At 35.6% G+C, this 15,455-nt stretch overlaps 1 pseudogene; it reads right to left on the bottom strand.

Annotated features, from left to right (window-relative positions):
* Positions 1-566: 566 nt before the first annotated feature.
* Positions 567-15,455, bottom strand: part of LOC133815180 (uncharacterized) — a 28,616-nt pseudogene continuing 13,727 nt past the window's right edge.

Raw genomic sequence — 15,455 nt, 5'->3', positions numbered from 1 at the left:
CACGCTTAACTTTGGAGTTCTCAAGTGATGGGCTATCGAAAAGAAGATGCATCTTGTTGGCATATGTAGTACCCATCAATCCATTTAAGCCCTCTTCAACTGTGTAGTCCCATTCCTACACAGTCTTAGAATCATCACACTTGACCTTTCCCAGGCAGTGTGGGATTGCACAACTTTACATGGTCTTTCCCCTTATGGATCACAGGATTCTGACAGTCACCTTTTGTGTCTATAAGTGTACAATATGAGGCACTATCATCACCCACTGATGACAATGACGTAGAATGGAAACAAGGAAAAAACTATAGTGAAAAAGATGTCAATACAGACTCTGAAATGGCATCATTGACAAGCAGTGATGAGGATGTTGACAGAGACTATTACAATAGCGATGAAGGTGGCAATGTGAACCTAAAAAGGCTAATAAGAGAGAGATTGGTACCTAACAAGAACATTCCACTTGTTGATTCTGATCAAATTTATCACGATGGAAAAATAGTGTTGTGACTATTCTTGAAATTCAATGACTACCAACACTTTGATGCAATTCTAAAATATTATGTAATTCAAGAGGGTTTTGCACTGAAAAAAATAAAGCATAAAAAAGTAGGCTCACATATGGCTGTAGAACAATTGGTTGCCCATGTAGGATACATGCCTCAATCACCCGTGATCTGAATAACATTGTCATCAAGACTTTCATTGAATACCATACATGTCAATGTGTATGTAGGAATAGAATAGGTAGCAGTACTTGGATTGGTAGGAAATTGGTGAAGACATTCCAAAGACATCCACAAATAAAATTGAAGAGTATGAAAGAACAATTGAATAGAGGTTAATAATATAAGGTTATGGAGAGTTAGAAGATATGCAAGAGGAGAAGTTCATGGTAGCCATTCTAAATCTTATGTGAAGCTTAGAAATTATGCAGCCATGATCTTGCATACAAATCCTGGAATTGCTGCCATCATACAATCAAAGTTGGTAGCTATGGAAACTTACAATGAAGAGGGTGAACTTGTGGAATCTTTCCTTCAATTATGAAGTCTCGGTATAAGAAAATATTTGTTTGCTACGAAGGTGTGAAATCTGAATTTTTGGCTAGTTTCAAACCTTTCTTTGGTCTTGATGGTTGTCATCTTAAAAGCCTCGTACAAGGGTATTTTATTGGATGTTGTTGGACTTTATGCAAACCTCCATTTATCCCATTATGTGTCCCATGGTTGAGGCTGAAAACAATGAAACTTGGAAGGGGTTTATGAAGCACTTAATGGAACAAATTGAAGAGTGATATCCGAACGGTAAGCGTTGGTGCATAATGAGTGATAGACATAAGGTAATTCTTTATTATTTTTTACTTGAGAGTTAATACGTTGATGCTTGTTGATTTTAATAATTAAAAAAAGTATACTTTTCTGATTGTTTATTGTAGTGGCTTTGATTTGCACCCAATAGATAGAATTTGGATACTTATACATGGCTTGTTGTTTCACATAGTGCATGGTTTAATTGAGGTTGTGAGTCATGTACGTGATAGTCACCATCGTTATTATTGTTTTCACATTGAAAATAACATGGTGAAGGAGTTTGGTGTTGGTATTAAAAGTGTAAATCACAAATATGCAACGAAATGAGTTTTTAAAAATTTATTAATACCAGCGACCATCATACATATATATATATTAAATCCCAAACAAATATATTAAAGATTACCTCATGAAGCCTATCAAGTATCCACAAATCTTTTTGTATAAATCAACGATCTTTCAACTCAGATTATGAAAGCTCACACCTTGATCTTCCAGACCAATCCTCAAACACACAAGGACGTGTGTGGGCACGTAGGATTCAAAATGTTGATTTGGGACTCTCTAGATCTACTCAACACATGACATCTAAAGAGATTTGATTGAGAGAAGATGTATTGAATAGTTTTTTAGATTTAGAAAAACTATCGCCTTTTTTTCTTCAGAGAGAGAGAGTCTAATAGTCTATGAAAACCACTTCTTAAAAAGTATCGCTTCTTTTTAGGTTTATATAGATATTGAACTAATTTAATTAATCCTTATTTTATTTAAAAAAAATGATCAGTTATAAACTATTTAATTATTTAATTTAAATCATATTTAAAAATGAATAATTAAATAAAAATTATTTGAAATTCAAAATTCAATTCCCGGGGATAGGAAATTCTTGTGTGTGGCGCCACACTCACTGTACAGTGAGTGTGTTGACCACACCATTAGGTTTATCCCTAATTTTCTCATTTGTTTGGTTAATTAATATTTAAGACAATATATTTATCCCAAAATAAATATCAGTTAATTCAAAATTAACTTTATCATAAAATATCAGTTTTAAATAAATAAATATCTTATTATAAATAAGATAATTATTAATATCTATTTATATTAATCCAAACATGATTAATATTTACTTTAACCTATAGTTTTTTTTAAAATAAAAACTATATAGTTAAATAATTAATATATTCATAATTAATCAATTACCCATCATTATCATATAATTTTTTCCTTGCCTTGGAGAATTAATTCATTTGCAGTTAAGTCCTTCTCTCTACAAATCTTTCTTTTGACATCCTTACCCTTGATAATGTAGAATAGATGTGATTTGAGGACCATGGACCTGTAATACGAAGCTCCAATAAACCAGATTATTAATTAAACTATTTAATCGAATATTCTTATTTATTAATTCCATGATTACTCCACTATAAATATGGAATTGCTCTCTAAGTATTTACAAAGTTTTCTCTTGTAGTCCATTGATATAATCAATAAATATAGTTATGTCCTCCATCTATTGGTTTGTTAATTAGAGCTGGTCAAAATTACATTTTTAACCTTCTAATTACCTCTTGATCCTTAAGTACCATTAATTCACTAGCGGATAATTAATCTATAATCAAATTATAGATTTGAGCTCAATAAGTATTCAGTTCTAGAATTAACCCTTATGGGAACCAATATTCGGTCCGTTAGGAAAGTATGAATTCCATTATTGTAAATCATGTTCCCAGCCATTCATGATATTGAATCTCCAAAACAAAAGTTGTTAGCCTCATTATACTAAGAAACCTTAACAGTTGAATAAAAACATACAATAAACAAAAAAAGGAGTTCATGAAAACTCAAGATTTAGACTAATCTACAAATGATCATCTATTATGATAAGAATTAAATCTTTATCTCAAACGACAAGTTGATAAAGATAATTAATTCTCATTGGTCCTGTCATATATAATCTATATTATATACAACACCTTTACTAATATGTCTATCCACATCAGTAATCCGAATCTAGATCACTTGCACCCTGTATGCTTAGTAAACCGCACCAGTAACCATTAATTGAAGATTCCCTACTATAATATGTCATCGACTATTATATTCATTATACATGATCTTGATTCTCTCGTACTAATACAAGGTCATATTCTCATGAATGAATAATAAATTTTCTTGATATGATTATATAATTAATTAAAACAATAATTATAACATTCAAATATGTAATGACCCACTACTCTAGACTATTTGGACCATTAACGAAACTATACATAAAACTTACATTTTTACGAAAATACCATAATTTATTGAATAACTTGCAAAATAAGAGTTATTTACAAAGTAAATACCAAAACGGATATGGGATCCCATTGTCTTTAAAACAAAAACATAATTTAAAATAATAAGACATTACATAATTAGTGCGGAAAATACATATAAAAAGACATAAAACCGAAACTACATCCTCAAATCGAATAACGCTCGGCCCCTTGACTCCATTCACCATCGATACACATCCTCCAAGCGTCACGAATCTTACCGCCACTAAAGCTTATTTTCCTGCACATAAAACAAAAAGGAATGAGCCTAATGCCTAGCAAGGAAAATCTAACACATAGTCATACACATAATTTCATAAGAAACATAAAGACTTAACATAACACATATAACATACACTTATTATAATGGCCATTATTACTTGGGGTCCCATAGACTAAACAAGCATATGCCCATGGAATTAGTGGGGTCCTACTAGCTAAGTAGGTCATATGCCCATAACCCATTTGGGGTCTTGTTAGTCATATGGGTCATATGCCCAAGCCTACAAACACATATATACATATCATAACACTTTTAATAACATAAAACATATAGATAACATAAGCACATAACATATTGATTCTAGCCTATTTTCCTTACCAAAGTTATCGGGATTATGGACTGAGTTGGGACTTTTGGAACACTCCTAAAACCATAAGAAAGAGTGAGTCTAAAGAAAGGAGATGAAATGAAAGAGATGGAAAGACTAAACCATAAAAAAACATGCTTACCGACTTATATGCTTAAGAGCTTGGATTCCCTAACCAAAATAAGAATAAGGTTAGGGGACTGAGTAGAAGGTTTTGAGAAAGGAAATAACATAAAATACAGAAAGGAACTAGAGTTTTGGGTTTACCTCAAAGATTGCAAGATCAATCTAACCTCCACCGAAATACTATAGAACTCACTTCCCAAAGTGTTTGATAAGCTTATGATGTTTAAGCTTATAGTTTTTCCCCAAACCAAGTGTTTACACTCTCACACTCACTTAACACTAGCAGCTTCTGAACTTAGAGCAAATGGTGAATAATGGCTGGGTACTAGGTCCTATTTATAGAGTTTGGGAATGAAAATATCTTGATTTTACTTGAATAAAATTAATGGCTTTTTAGGTGAAAATCATTTGAATAATCGTTCAGCAGAGGCTGAAGACTCGTTCAAAAGATGCTGGACTGTTGAAGGAGTTTGAATGGCTGAAAGGAAATGAATTCAAAAACATTTGAACATATGCTGGAGGAGGCGATATATCGCCCCCTATAGGCGATATATCGCCTGGACCACTGTTCCCGAGGCGACTGTGCATCGATTCGTGTTTTCCGTATCTACGTGCTGCGATATATCGCCCCCTATAGCTGCGATATATCGGCACACGCTGAATATTTAAACACGAATTTACACATTTTTAGCTAAGTTTGAATGGAGTAAACAGCCTTGACTAAGCCTTTAACGTACTCAAAGCTGCTGACTGACCCTATAACATTCAAACTTTACCCTTATTTAATTTAATCCTCAAAAATACTTAATCCTCAATTACCATTCATAACATGTGCTTAAAATCCTATTGGTTGATATCTAAACCTTATAATATAACAAATACTATCCTTAATATCAGTCATATAATCAAACCTTAGGTTATACTTAATATTCTTAAACTATAGGTTAAACTTGGAAAATCTATAAGTACTACTATGAGTGTCCAAATAATTCCCGGTCTGAACCAAAAATCCAAAGTAACAAAGATAACACTAAACATACTATAATACTACTAACAATTAGCTAAGTAAAGTTCTTGGACTCTACAAAATATAGCAAAATTGTACTTTTATTTAAATCAATAAAATATTTTTACCTACTTTTATGGAATTAATCCTAACAATCTCTCACTTGCCCTCAAAGCAAGTGAGGCATCTCCCTTAATCTCATGTTGCATACATGACCCATAAACTACTTTGAATGAAGTGTCTTGGTAAATGGGCCTGCCAGGTTCTGTTCCGACGCTATCTTCATAACAGTCACATCACCTCTGTGCAGAGTATCTCTAACCAGGTTATATTTCTTTTCTATATGCTTTCCTCTCTTGTGACTTCTAGGTTCCTTGGAATTAGTTACTGCTCCACTGTTGTCACAGTACATGATTAGTTGCTTATCCATATCTAGAACTACTTCTATATCAGTGTAGAACTTCCTAACCAAACTACTTCCTTAGTTGCTTCACAAGCCGATATATACTCGGTTTTCATGGCACTATAAGAAAAAAAGGTTTTTACTTCTGTTTTTATATTTGATTTACTTCGGTTTTCGCTTTAATTCGCAACCGCAGTAGTTTGAGGTGAGGTAAAAAGTAGATAAAAACCGAAGTGAAATATAGGCTTTCAACTTCAGTTATTATGTAAAACCGAAGTAGAAAGTAGGGATTCTACTTTAGTTTTTACATAATAACCCAAGTAGAAAGTTGTGTACACTTCCTTGCTGGGCACTTTCTACTTTGGTTATTATGTAAAAACTGAAGTAGAATCCCAACTTTTTACCCCCCCCCTCCCCCCCGCCCCTATTTTTTTTTGGAATAATTATTTTTGATTATTTTAAAATAACCCAATTCTTAATTTATATATATTTTATTTTTTTAAATGGTCTAATTATATGAATTTATAGTTATATATTTTTACAATTGGAATTAGTTATGGATTTTTTTGAATGAAAATATGCTAACTTTCATTAATTAGAAATGTCATACATAAGCATAAAAACAAGTATTTAAGTAAGATAGCTGGCCTTAACATTAATACATTTACATAAAACTAAACTTAGAACTAAACGAACTCATAAACAAAATAGGCTTACTAATAAATTTATGTCATCAATCGACCTAACCATTCGTGTTGGATTGGCAAGAGGTCTGCAATCTCACAATATTCCTTCTTCCCATCAAATTGTAAAATTAATAAATATAAATTAATTAATAACAACATTGATTATTTTATAGGTTATCGATACCAAAATAAGTTATAAAAAATAAACTTAATTTTTCTTTTAGGATTTCTATTGCATTTGATGCCCGTACAAGATCTCTAATGTACTTCAACACATAAAAACCACATTTATGATTTTGTGGTTGTTTTGGACATGCAACATTGAATATCTTTGTAGGATTGCCGAGTAATTCAATGGAAGAAGCCTTATAATATGCACAATATAAAAAGAAAAATTACAAGAGTTATTAAAATGTAGTAACATGTAATAGTTGTTGTGTATAAAGAAATATTTTTAAAATTTTAAAACTTACCTCATTATCATTGAATCAATTTCTTCAGGACGTTTATGTGCTTTCAGTGGATCTAAGAACACGATTTTTCGTTTTGGCATAGAAATCACCAACATCCAATGTTCCTTAAAATAATAAGCATATTAAAAAAATAATTAAATTTTTAATATGAATAATCAAATAAGAAAAGTTTATAGTATTTCTTATCGTATATTCCAAGGTATAAAGTATAGTTGACCAACTCAATTCATGATCATCAACCAATTTGCCAAGTCAATGGTTGATCGTTCTACATCTTTAGCATTATTAGTGCTAAGACGCTTAGTGTCAAAAAACTTGTAAAAGACACGCTGATTTGGAAATAGGGACTCCCAAATGCATCTGCAAAATTTTCTTAAGTGTTTGAAAAATTTCGGCAGAGTTTCCCCTATAAATAGGACTACCCAAACCTGTAAATATTCAATTTACTATGAAAATATGCAACAGATCACAGAGCAATACTCATAACCATTATGAATTTCATATCATTCCAAAGAATTATTTGTAATGACCCAACTATTTCTAAGACCTTGGACCATTAAAAATACTAGACATAGCTACTATTATTTTGATACAAACATAGGAAATAACATAACTTTATTGAAAACCCAAAATAAATATTGTATCAATAACATAAAAGTATAAAATAAAATGTTATATGGTATGGGATCCCATTGTTTATAAAACATAAAACAAAACTTTAATTCAATTGTTTAAATACTATTTGCGGAATTACAAAAGAAATATAATTCAAAAGACTAAATGATGTCATCCTCGATCGACATGCAGTCCATTCATTTCATTCATCCTCAACACACAAACCAAGCTGCCAAGAATCCTTCCGCCTTCCATAATCATTTTTCTGCATCACACTAAAAATAAAGGAGTGAGCCTAATGCCCAGCAAGGAAAATCTACTAACACATAAATCATAAGCATAAAACTATATCATAAACATATACTAGAAAATATATGACTATAAAAAAAAAATATGTCATATAGGACTAGAATGGCCATCATACCTCTTTGGGCTTGTTAGCTAAGCAAGTCATATGCCCATAAATTTGTGGGGCTTGCTAGCTAAGCAAGTCATATGCCCATAAATTCTTGGGGCTTGCTAGCTAAACAAGTCATATGCCCAAGGACTATAAAACATATTCTTGGAGCTTGTTATCTAAACAAGTCATATGCCCAAGGACTATGAAACATATAACATAACATATATCATATCATAGAATAAAACATATCATAACATATAAACACATATATCTAGCCTATTTTCCTTACCAAAAGCCGGGATAGTTGGGAACCAGAACGGGATTAGAACACTCCTATAAACAACCGTAAAAATGATGAGAATCTAAAGAAAAAGAGATAAAAAGAACACTAAACCATCCAAGAAGAACCTTAAGTTTCAAGAACTTAAATACCTAATCAAGAATCATAAGAGTTAGGATTTGAATAAAAAGAAAACTATAGAACCATAAAGAATTGAACTTAAGAATAAGAATACCTTGAATGATCTTATGGATTGATCTAAAACCTCAATATCGAAATCACACTTTATCTTACTACCCAAGTATTTTGAAAAGCTTAGAATAATAAAGCTTTTATCCCAAAACCCAAGTGTTTCTCTCTATAATAACACTAGCAACTTGGAGGCTCTGAAGACTGCTTGAAGAATGAAGAAAATGGCTGAGTACTAGGTCCTATTTATAGAGTTCAAGGAGTGAAGCTATCCCCTTTTAATTTGAATAAATAAATGATTATAAAATGAAAAAGATTTGAATTTTCGTTCAATAGATGCCCAGAACTCGGTCAAAATCGTTGAAAGGCAGGTCCAAGTGGTTAAGGGTATTTTTAAATTAAAAAATCATCAACATTCAAAAATACATCACCAGGGGCGATATATCACCTACCCTGGGCAAAATATCAGCTCCACCCTAATCCTGAGCCTCGTTCGTACGTTCGTGCAAAGTCGACGTGTTTTCCGTATCTCCCGTAAGCAATATATTGGCCCCTATAGTTGCGATATATCGACATACATTGATATATCAAACACGTAATTGCACTTTTTCAGCATATTTTGAATTGAGTAAACAGCTTTAACTGAGTCATAATACGATCCTAGCAGTTTCTGGAAGGTTCTAGAGCTTCTAGATCTTTCTTTTTAATTAAACTATTCATCAAAATACTTAAATCCTTAATAAACACGATTATGAAAAGTGTCATGCTCTTAATGGTTCTATCTAAACCTTAGGTTATAATAAATATATTTCTAGGACCAACAATATTAATCAAACCTTATGTTATAATTAATATTTCTAAACTATAGGTTAAACTTATAAAATCCATAATTGTTGTTATGAGTTTCCAACTAAGTCCCGACTTGAACTAAAATCCACTGTAACTAACATACTACAAACTAATACTAACTACTACTACTATCTAGCTAGCTAAGTAAATATTATGGGACTCTACATTATTTGAAGGGATACATTAATCCAAATATCATTGCAAAGCCTCCAATCATATGCAAAGTAGCATCTTGTTCTACATCCTCTAAAGTTATAAAGATTGAATCACGATTCATGAATGATGGGTCCACTGAAACCGAGACTACTTTGTTTATTCCCTTAACTCTACAAAATTCTCTCACCATAAACTAAAGGCTAACATGGATACGATTCATGATGTGATCGCCAAATGGTTGGCCTTCTATCAGAGTGTTTCTTGGATTGATGTGAGATCCAACTGATGACAGATGTGGGCTGGACATAGAATTACATATTAAAGAATTCTTTTATACATGATCAATCATAATTAATACTTTTGGCCAAGGAATGAATACATCATAGGTATCTTGAACATAGCGTATCTCCCCATCATAACATAGGATTTCAGCTTCCTCTTGTAACATTTTGGTGACTCGCACCCTCACGTATTCGTCTGTCAACTGAACACCATGAATAGTCAGTGGACCCACCCCATCAATGATAACACCCTCAGCCACCACATTGTGAATGTTATCTGAACAAAGTAACACATCAGTTGTAAATTATGGAGACATGTCATGCTGCATTCATGGTGTGTGATATTTTCGTGTTTACCCAAGAATGGCGGCTAATGACGTGGCAAGAATTTCTCACACATGGTTGACACGTGGCAGCGTCATTATGAAAATGTGTTGTTCATCTACCGACCAACTCCCTGCTGCTTCATTAAACCTCACAATTAGATACGACCAGAATGGTCGCACACTTCGATTTATTTCCTTAAAAGATATGTAATCTTGTAATAATTACAATTATTATTTCCTCTTTATTGCCTTGATATGCTGAGATTAGGGGTAATTAAGGCCCATTGGCCCATGTAACCCCCCTTGAGCCTATAAATATGCATGAGAGGGCTTAAGGAAGAGACTTTTGACTTTTGAACCTTTTTCTGAATATTGAGAGAAAGAGCGTATAGTGCGATTATCCTCCAAACAGTTGTAATTCTCCTAAGGCTTGTGAAACTCAAGAACCCTAGGTCTTTGATCAAAACATTGGGATTTAATATCAATAATAGTACTAAGTGGACGTAGGTCATTACCATTCATTGGGGCCGAACCACTATAAATCGTCTGTGTCATCCCTTTACCATTTGATTCCATTCTTGACTATCATCTCATTTCTTGTTGTATTTCTGACTCCGTGTCCTTGGCCAAATCAAGGGTCAACATTTTGGTGCTTTCATTGAGAGCTTGATCAAGAAGCTGTAAGAAAGTCAAATGGCAAAGACATCTAAGAGAGCTAGACAGGCCGCTGGCGCTGCATCATCTCAACCTCCTCCTCCAAATGTGGCGGAGAATGAACCACATTTAGAGTTTGAAGAGGAGAAGTTGGATACGGAAACACTGAGGGCAACATTGGGGGTGTTGCAGGATGAGTTGGCCAATTTGAGGGCCAATCAAGTGAACACAGTAGAGACAATGGCGCTGCAGCAAAAAGAGATTGAGCATCAATGGTAGGAGCTTAATGAGCGGCAGGCAGACATGGACCATCGGCAGAGGGATGCCATGGCTGCTCTTGAGGCAGCCATTCAGTTGGCTCGTGGACAGGCTGTGCCGGCCTCTCAACTGGATCAGCCACTGAGTGCGCCACCACAACAGGCTCCCAATCCAAGTCCTCCGCTCTAGCCAGCAAGCCCCCAAAGGCTGGAGCACCACCTGTGGCTCAGGATGATGTCCCAATTCGGGATCCTGAGCAGCAGCCTCCATATCAAGATGGTTGAGGCAATCCCCAGCGCCAGAGGCAGAATAGGGCTAGGCAGCTGCCTCGCAATGCTAGACGCCCAGGGGACGAAGAGCCAAATCCACCGAGCAGGGGGCAGCGTCCTTCTGCCAACAGAAGGAACAACGAGTCAGGCTTGGCGGTCTGGGCCCCCCCCCGAGGAGGAAATAACATGAACAGTTGGTCATGCCGTAGTCGGCCACAGTTTAGAGATGGCCACGACTATAATGAAGTCGATTTTGGCAGAGGGAATACCGGTCGGAGGAATGAGGAAAGAGGTGGAGGCAAGAACCCCTCACCTAGAGAAGATAGGCCAGCAAGCCATAACGTTGGGGGGCAACCCAGACAAAACAACGTCTTTTATCGGCTAGAAGTTAGCGAGCAGAGGCGCAGGGATGAAGATTTGAGGGACGTGCTCAACGACCATTGTGAGAGACACAATGAGTATGCTCCCCCGGTGCTGGTTACCCCACCAATCCTAGACGCGGTTCAGGTACAAATTGATGCCCTGAACCAAGCAATACAACAGCCGGTTGGGAGTCGTATTAGGAAAACTTATACATGATCTTTATTTATTTTCATGTATATCTAATATTAAACAAATTAATACGAGATAGCCTAAAACCTATTTCTAAAATTTAATTCAAAGAGAAACAATGAATAGAATACTCATAGTATACGCAGGGAAATTAAAGAGTCCTTCCTTCAGTTTCTCTAACTCTTGTATCCTCTCTGTCGCAGAATATTATCAAGAAACTGAACTGATCTTCTATTTTCTTCACAGCCTTCCAATGTATCCTTAGAATCACCTAGAATAGTATGGGCAATTCTCAACACATGAGATAGATACAGAGAAGAAGAAGAGAAAATAATCAAAGAGGCTTAGAAAAGGACTTGTGTTTAGAGAGAATCTAAAACTATCAGAAAACCAGTGATTAAACTTATGTTTTGACTTCTCTCTAAGCACTCCTTTTATAGACTCAATTAGGCCATTTAATTTAATTAAAAAATCAATAAAATAATATCCCATTTGAAGCCCTAGGTTGAAATTATCATGGGCTTTAGGCCTGTGAAATTTCCCATTTGATTATAATCCCATTGGACTTAAAAACAAGGTCTGTATTATTTTCTATTGATTTAATTAATTAAATCATTTATCAAATTAATTATTTATAATTTAAACTTTGATTTAAACTTATTTATTAATTTAGATACCAATTTATCTTAATTAATAAATCTGCCATAATTTCTCTTTTCTTCTCAAAATTACATAACTCTATGAAACTATCCAAAATTGACCTGGTCAACTTTCATAATTCTAATTGATAATTAAATCAATTAATTGAGACTATCTAGATGATTTTATCCAAGGTACAATGGGGACCATGGGCCTATGAAATCAAGCTCCAATAAGTTATCATAAATCTAACAAATAAATTTACTAACTTATTAATTCCTCGTGACTCCACTAAAGACTCGGAATTGCACTCTTGAATTCATAGAACGCTCTATAACAAATATAGATATGCTATTAATTATCCATTGTTACAACCACACTTGTCACTCAATCCTCTATAGACGGTCTACAATGAGATAGGACTAAAATATCGTTTTACCCCTCATTGTATTTTATCCTTAAAACACTTAGTTCCTTGTAAATGATATTTCAGTAAACTAATTTAATTACTGAAATGAGATCTCTATCATTTAACACCTTGAACCAAACTAAAAGGAAACCATCGTTTCACTTCTTCATCAGAAGCTATAGATGTTCATATCTATGATTAACACTCCCACTCAATTATACTACCGAGTTCCCAAGATGTAAGTATGGGCTAGTCCGTAGGGTAAGCTGGTAACGAACAAGTCAAAGAACTCAAATAATACAATCAATTAGAATACTGACCACTCAGAATTGAGATTTAATTGAACTATGGTCAACTATATGATATGACTAGAATAGATAATAACAGTATGTTTACTTATCTTATCAACTGTCAATATCGGTCCTGTCCGATGTAACAAATACATCCGATCTTATCTACTTTGCTAATGTTCTGGAAAGAACATAACACTGTAATGTGTAAGTAGATCATATCATAGATTGGCAAGTCAGTGTAAATCCGGTGCACTAACTAATCTTAGGACTAACTTATTTTGAACATATAATCATATTTATATTCCATTGTGATTACGTCACTATAAATAAGATTAGCTATATGCTCGAGATTTAATAGAAGTTTATATTAAACAAATAATCATGAAAATAAAACATGTGAGCAAAGTTATTAACCAAGTCAAAAAATGATTTCTATTCTTTTATTGATAATAAAATGAGATTACAAAGAATTTGGTTTTAATTAGAGCATAAAACTCCAACAAGTCGAACATCCCACATAGAGTACGATCGGAGGAGGCGCACTCCATTTGTGCAAAGGATTACCGTGGCAGAAACCCCCAGTAAATTCAAAATGCCCGTACTGCCGAACTTTGATGGGTACGGAGACCCAGTATCTCATGTCAACAAATTTGAGATACAAATGGACATTCAGAAGTTATCGGACGATGCCCGTTGCAGGATATTCCCAGCTACACTATCTGATACCACCCAGGAGTGGTTCTTTAAGTTCCCTCCTGCTAGCATAGTATCCTGGGAGATGTTCGTCAATGAATTTTACGGACAATTCTATGCGGGTTGCGTACACCCCATTGAGGCCAACCGGTTGGTCGAGATACGCCAGAAGGAGGGAGAGCCCTTGAAGGAGTATGTCCAGCACTTCATGCGAGTAGCAGCTGGAGCCAAGATAGTGGGGGATGAGGGAAAAATGATGGCCCTAACTATTGGGGTTAGATGCCATTCTCCCCTCTGGAGTAGCCTAAGAAAGAATGGGGTAAAAAGTACCCAGGAGTTTTTGGATCGAGCTGATCGATATATCAAGCTTGAGGACGCGATTGCCAATTAGGGGAAATTGCCCATGAAGGACAAGGGGCCAAAGGAAGAACCTGCCAAGGCCGCCAATGGGTTGGAGAAACCCAATGGCAACGACAAGGGCAACGGGAACAGAAACAACAGAAATGGTGGAAAATGGGCGAGCAATGAGCCATCAGCCTCTGAGAATAAATGCCCCAAAGGCAATAGACACGAGCCGAGATTCACCAACTACACGACCCTTGTCGAAAGTTGAGCAGAGGTCTATCAGGCGACCAACTCTTGTTCCTTGTAAGCGACCCGCACCTATAAGGAAGGATTTCTCCAAGAGAGACACCACAAAATTCTATCGTTTTCACAACGACTACGGACATGATACCAATGAGTGCAACCAGTTGAAACACAAGATTGAATTTCTGATCAGGCAGGGACATCTAAGGAGATATGTGCGAGACGGAGGAGGGTCGTAGTGAGAGGCTCAAGGTGGCAACGAGCAGGCGCCTGCACGCTAACTCTCGCCACCTTTACAACCAGCTCCTGTAGCAAGCACGTTACTCACCATCTGTGGTGGCCCACACCTTGCATGGGATAGTTGGAAGTCAAGGGAACGACACGTTCGAACCCTACGCCACGACCAGGACATCGAGATGATGAGTGTGGAAGATCGAGCCCCAAAGAAGGCTCGAATAGAGGAGGAATTAATAACCTTCTCTGAGGACGATGCCCAGCACGTACGATTCCCACACTCCGATCCGCTGGTCATGGATGTTCAGATTGCCAACATGATGGTTAAGAGGGTGTTGGTTGACACAGGAAGCTTAGTCAACATCCTATACAAGTCTTCACTGGAAAGAATGAAACTGTCCGTCAAGGATTTGGAGCCATGCAACCAAACCATTTATGGTTTTTCTGGTGAAGGACTCACCCCAACTGGGTCGATCAGGCTCCCAGTTACAACAAGTACTGCACCTGCTAACAGGACATTACTCACTACTTTCATAGTAGTTGATTGTCCTTCGGCATATAATGCTGTAATTGGGAGGCCTATTTTGGTCGACCTATGAGCCGTTACCTCGATATGGCACCTAGCCATGAAATTCCCAACCAACGCGGGGATAGGATGCATGTTGGGGAATTAGCAGTAGGAGAGGGAGTTTTACAACACCTCGATAACTAAGGCAAATAAAGGTGTATCGAGGGAAGTTGCCATAAAAGAGTTGCAAATGGTGACTAATGTACAAGCCCAATCAGGTGATGATGTCACCAAATAGGGCGTTGCCCAAAGTGAGGACAGAGATTTAGATCCTCACTCTGAGGGTT

The sequence above is a fragment of the Humulus lupulus genome, chromosome 2 (genome assembly GCF_963169125.1).
Source record: "Humulus lupulus chromosome 2, drHumLupu1.1, whole genome shotgun sequence".
In the NCBI taxonomy this organism is placed as follows: domain Eukaryota; kingdom Viridiplantae; phylum Streptophyta; class Magnoliopsida; order Rosales; family Cannabaceae; genus Humulus; species Humulus lupulus.
Note: the sequence above shows the minus strand (reverse complement) of the source record. Positions and strands in the feature narration are given on the sequence as shown.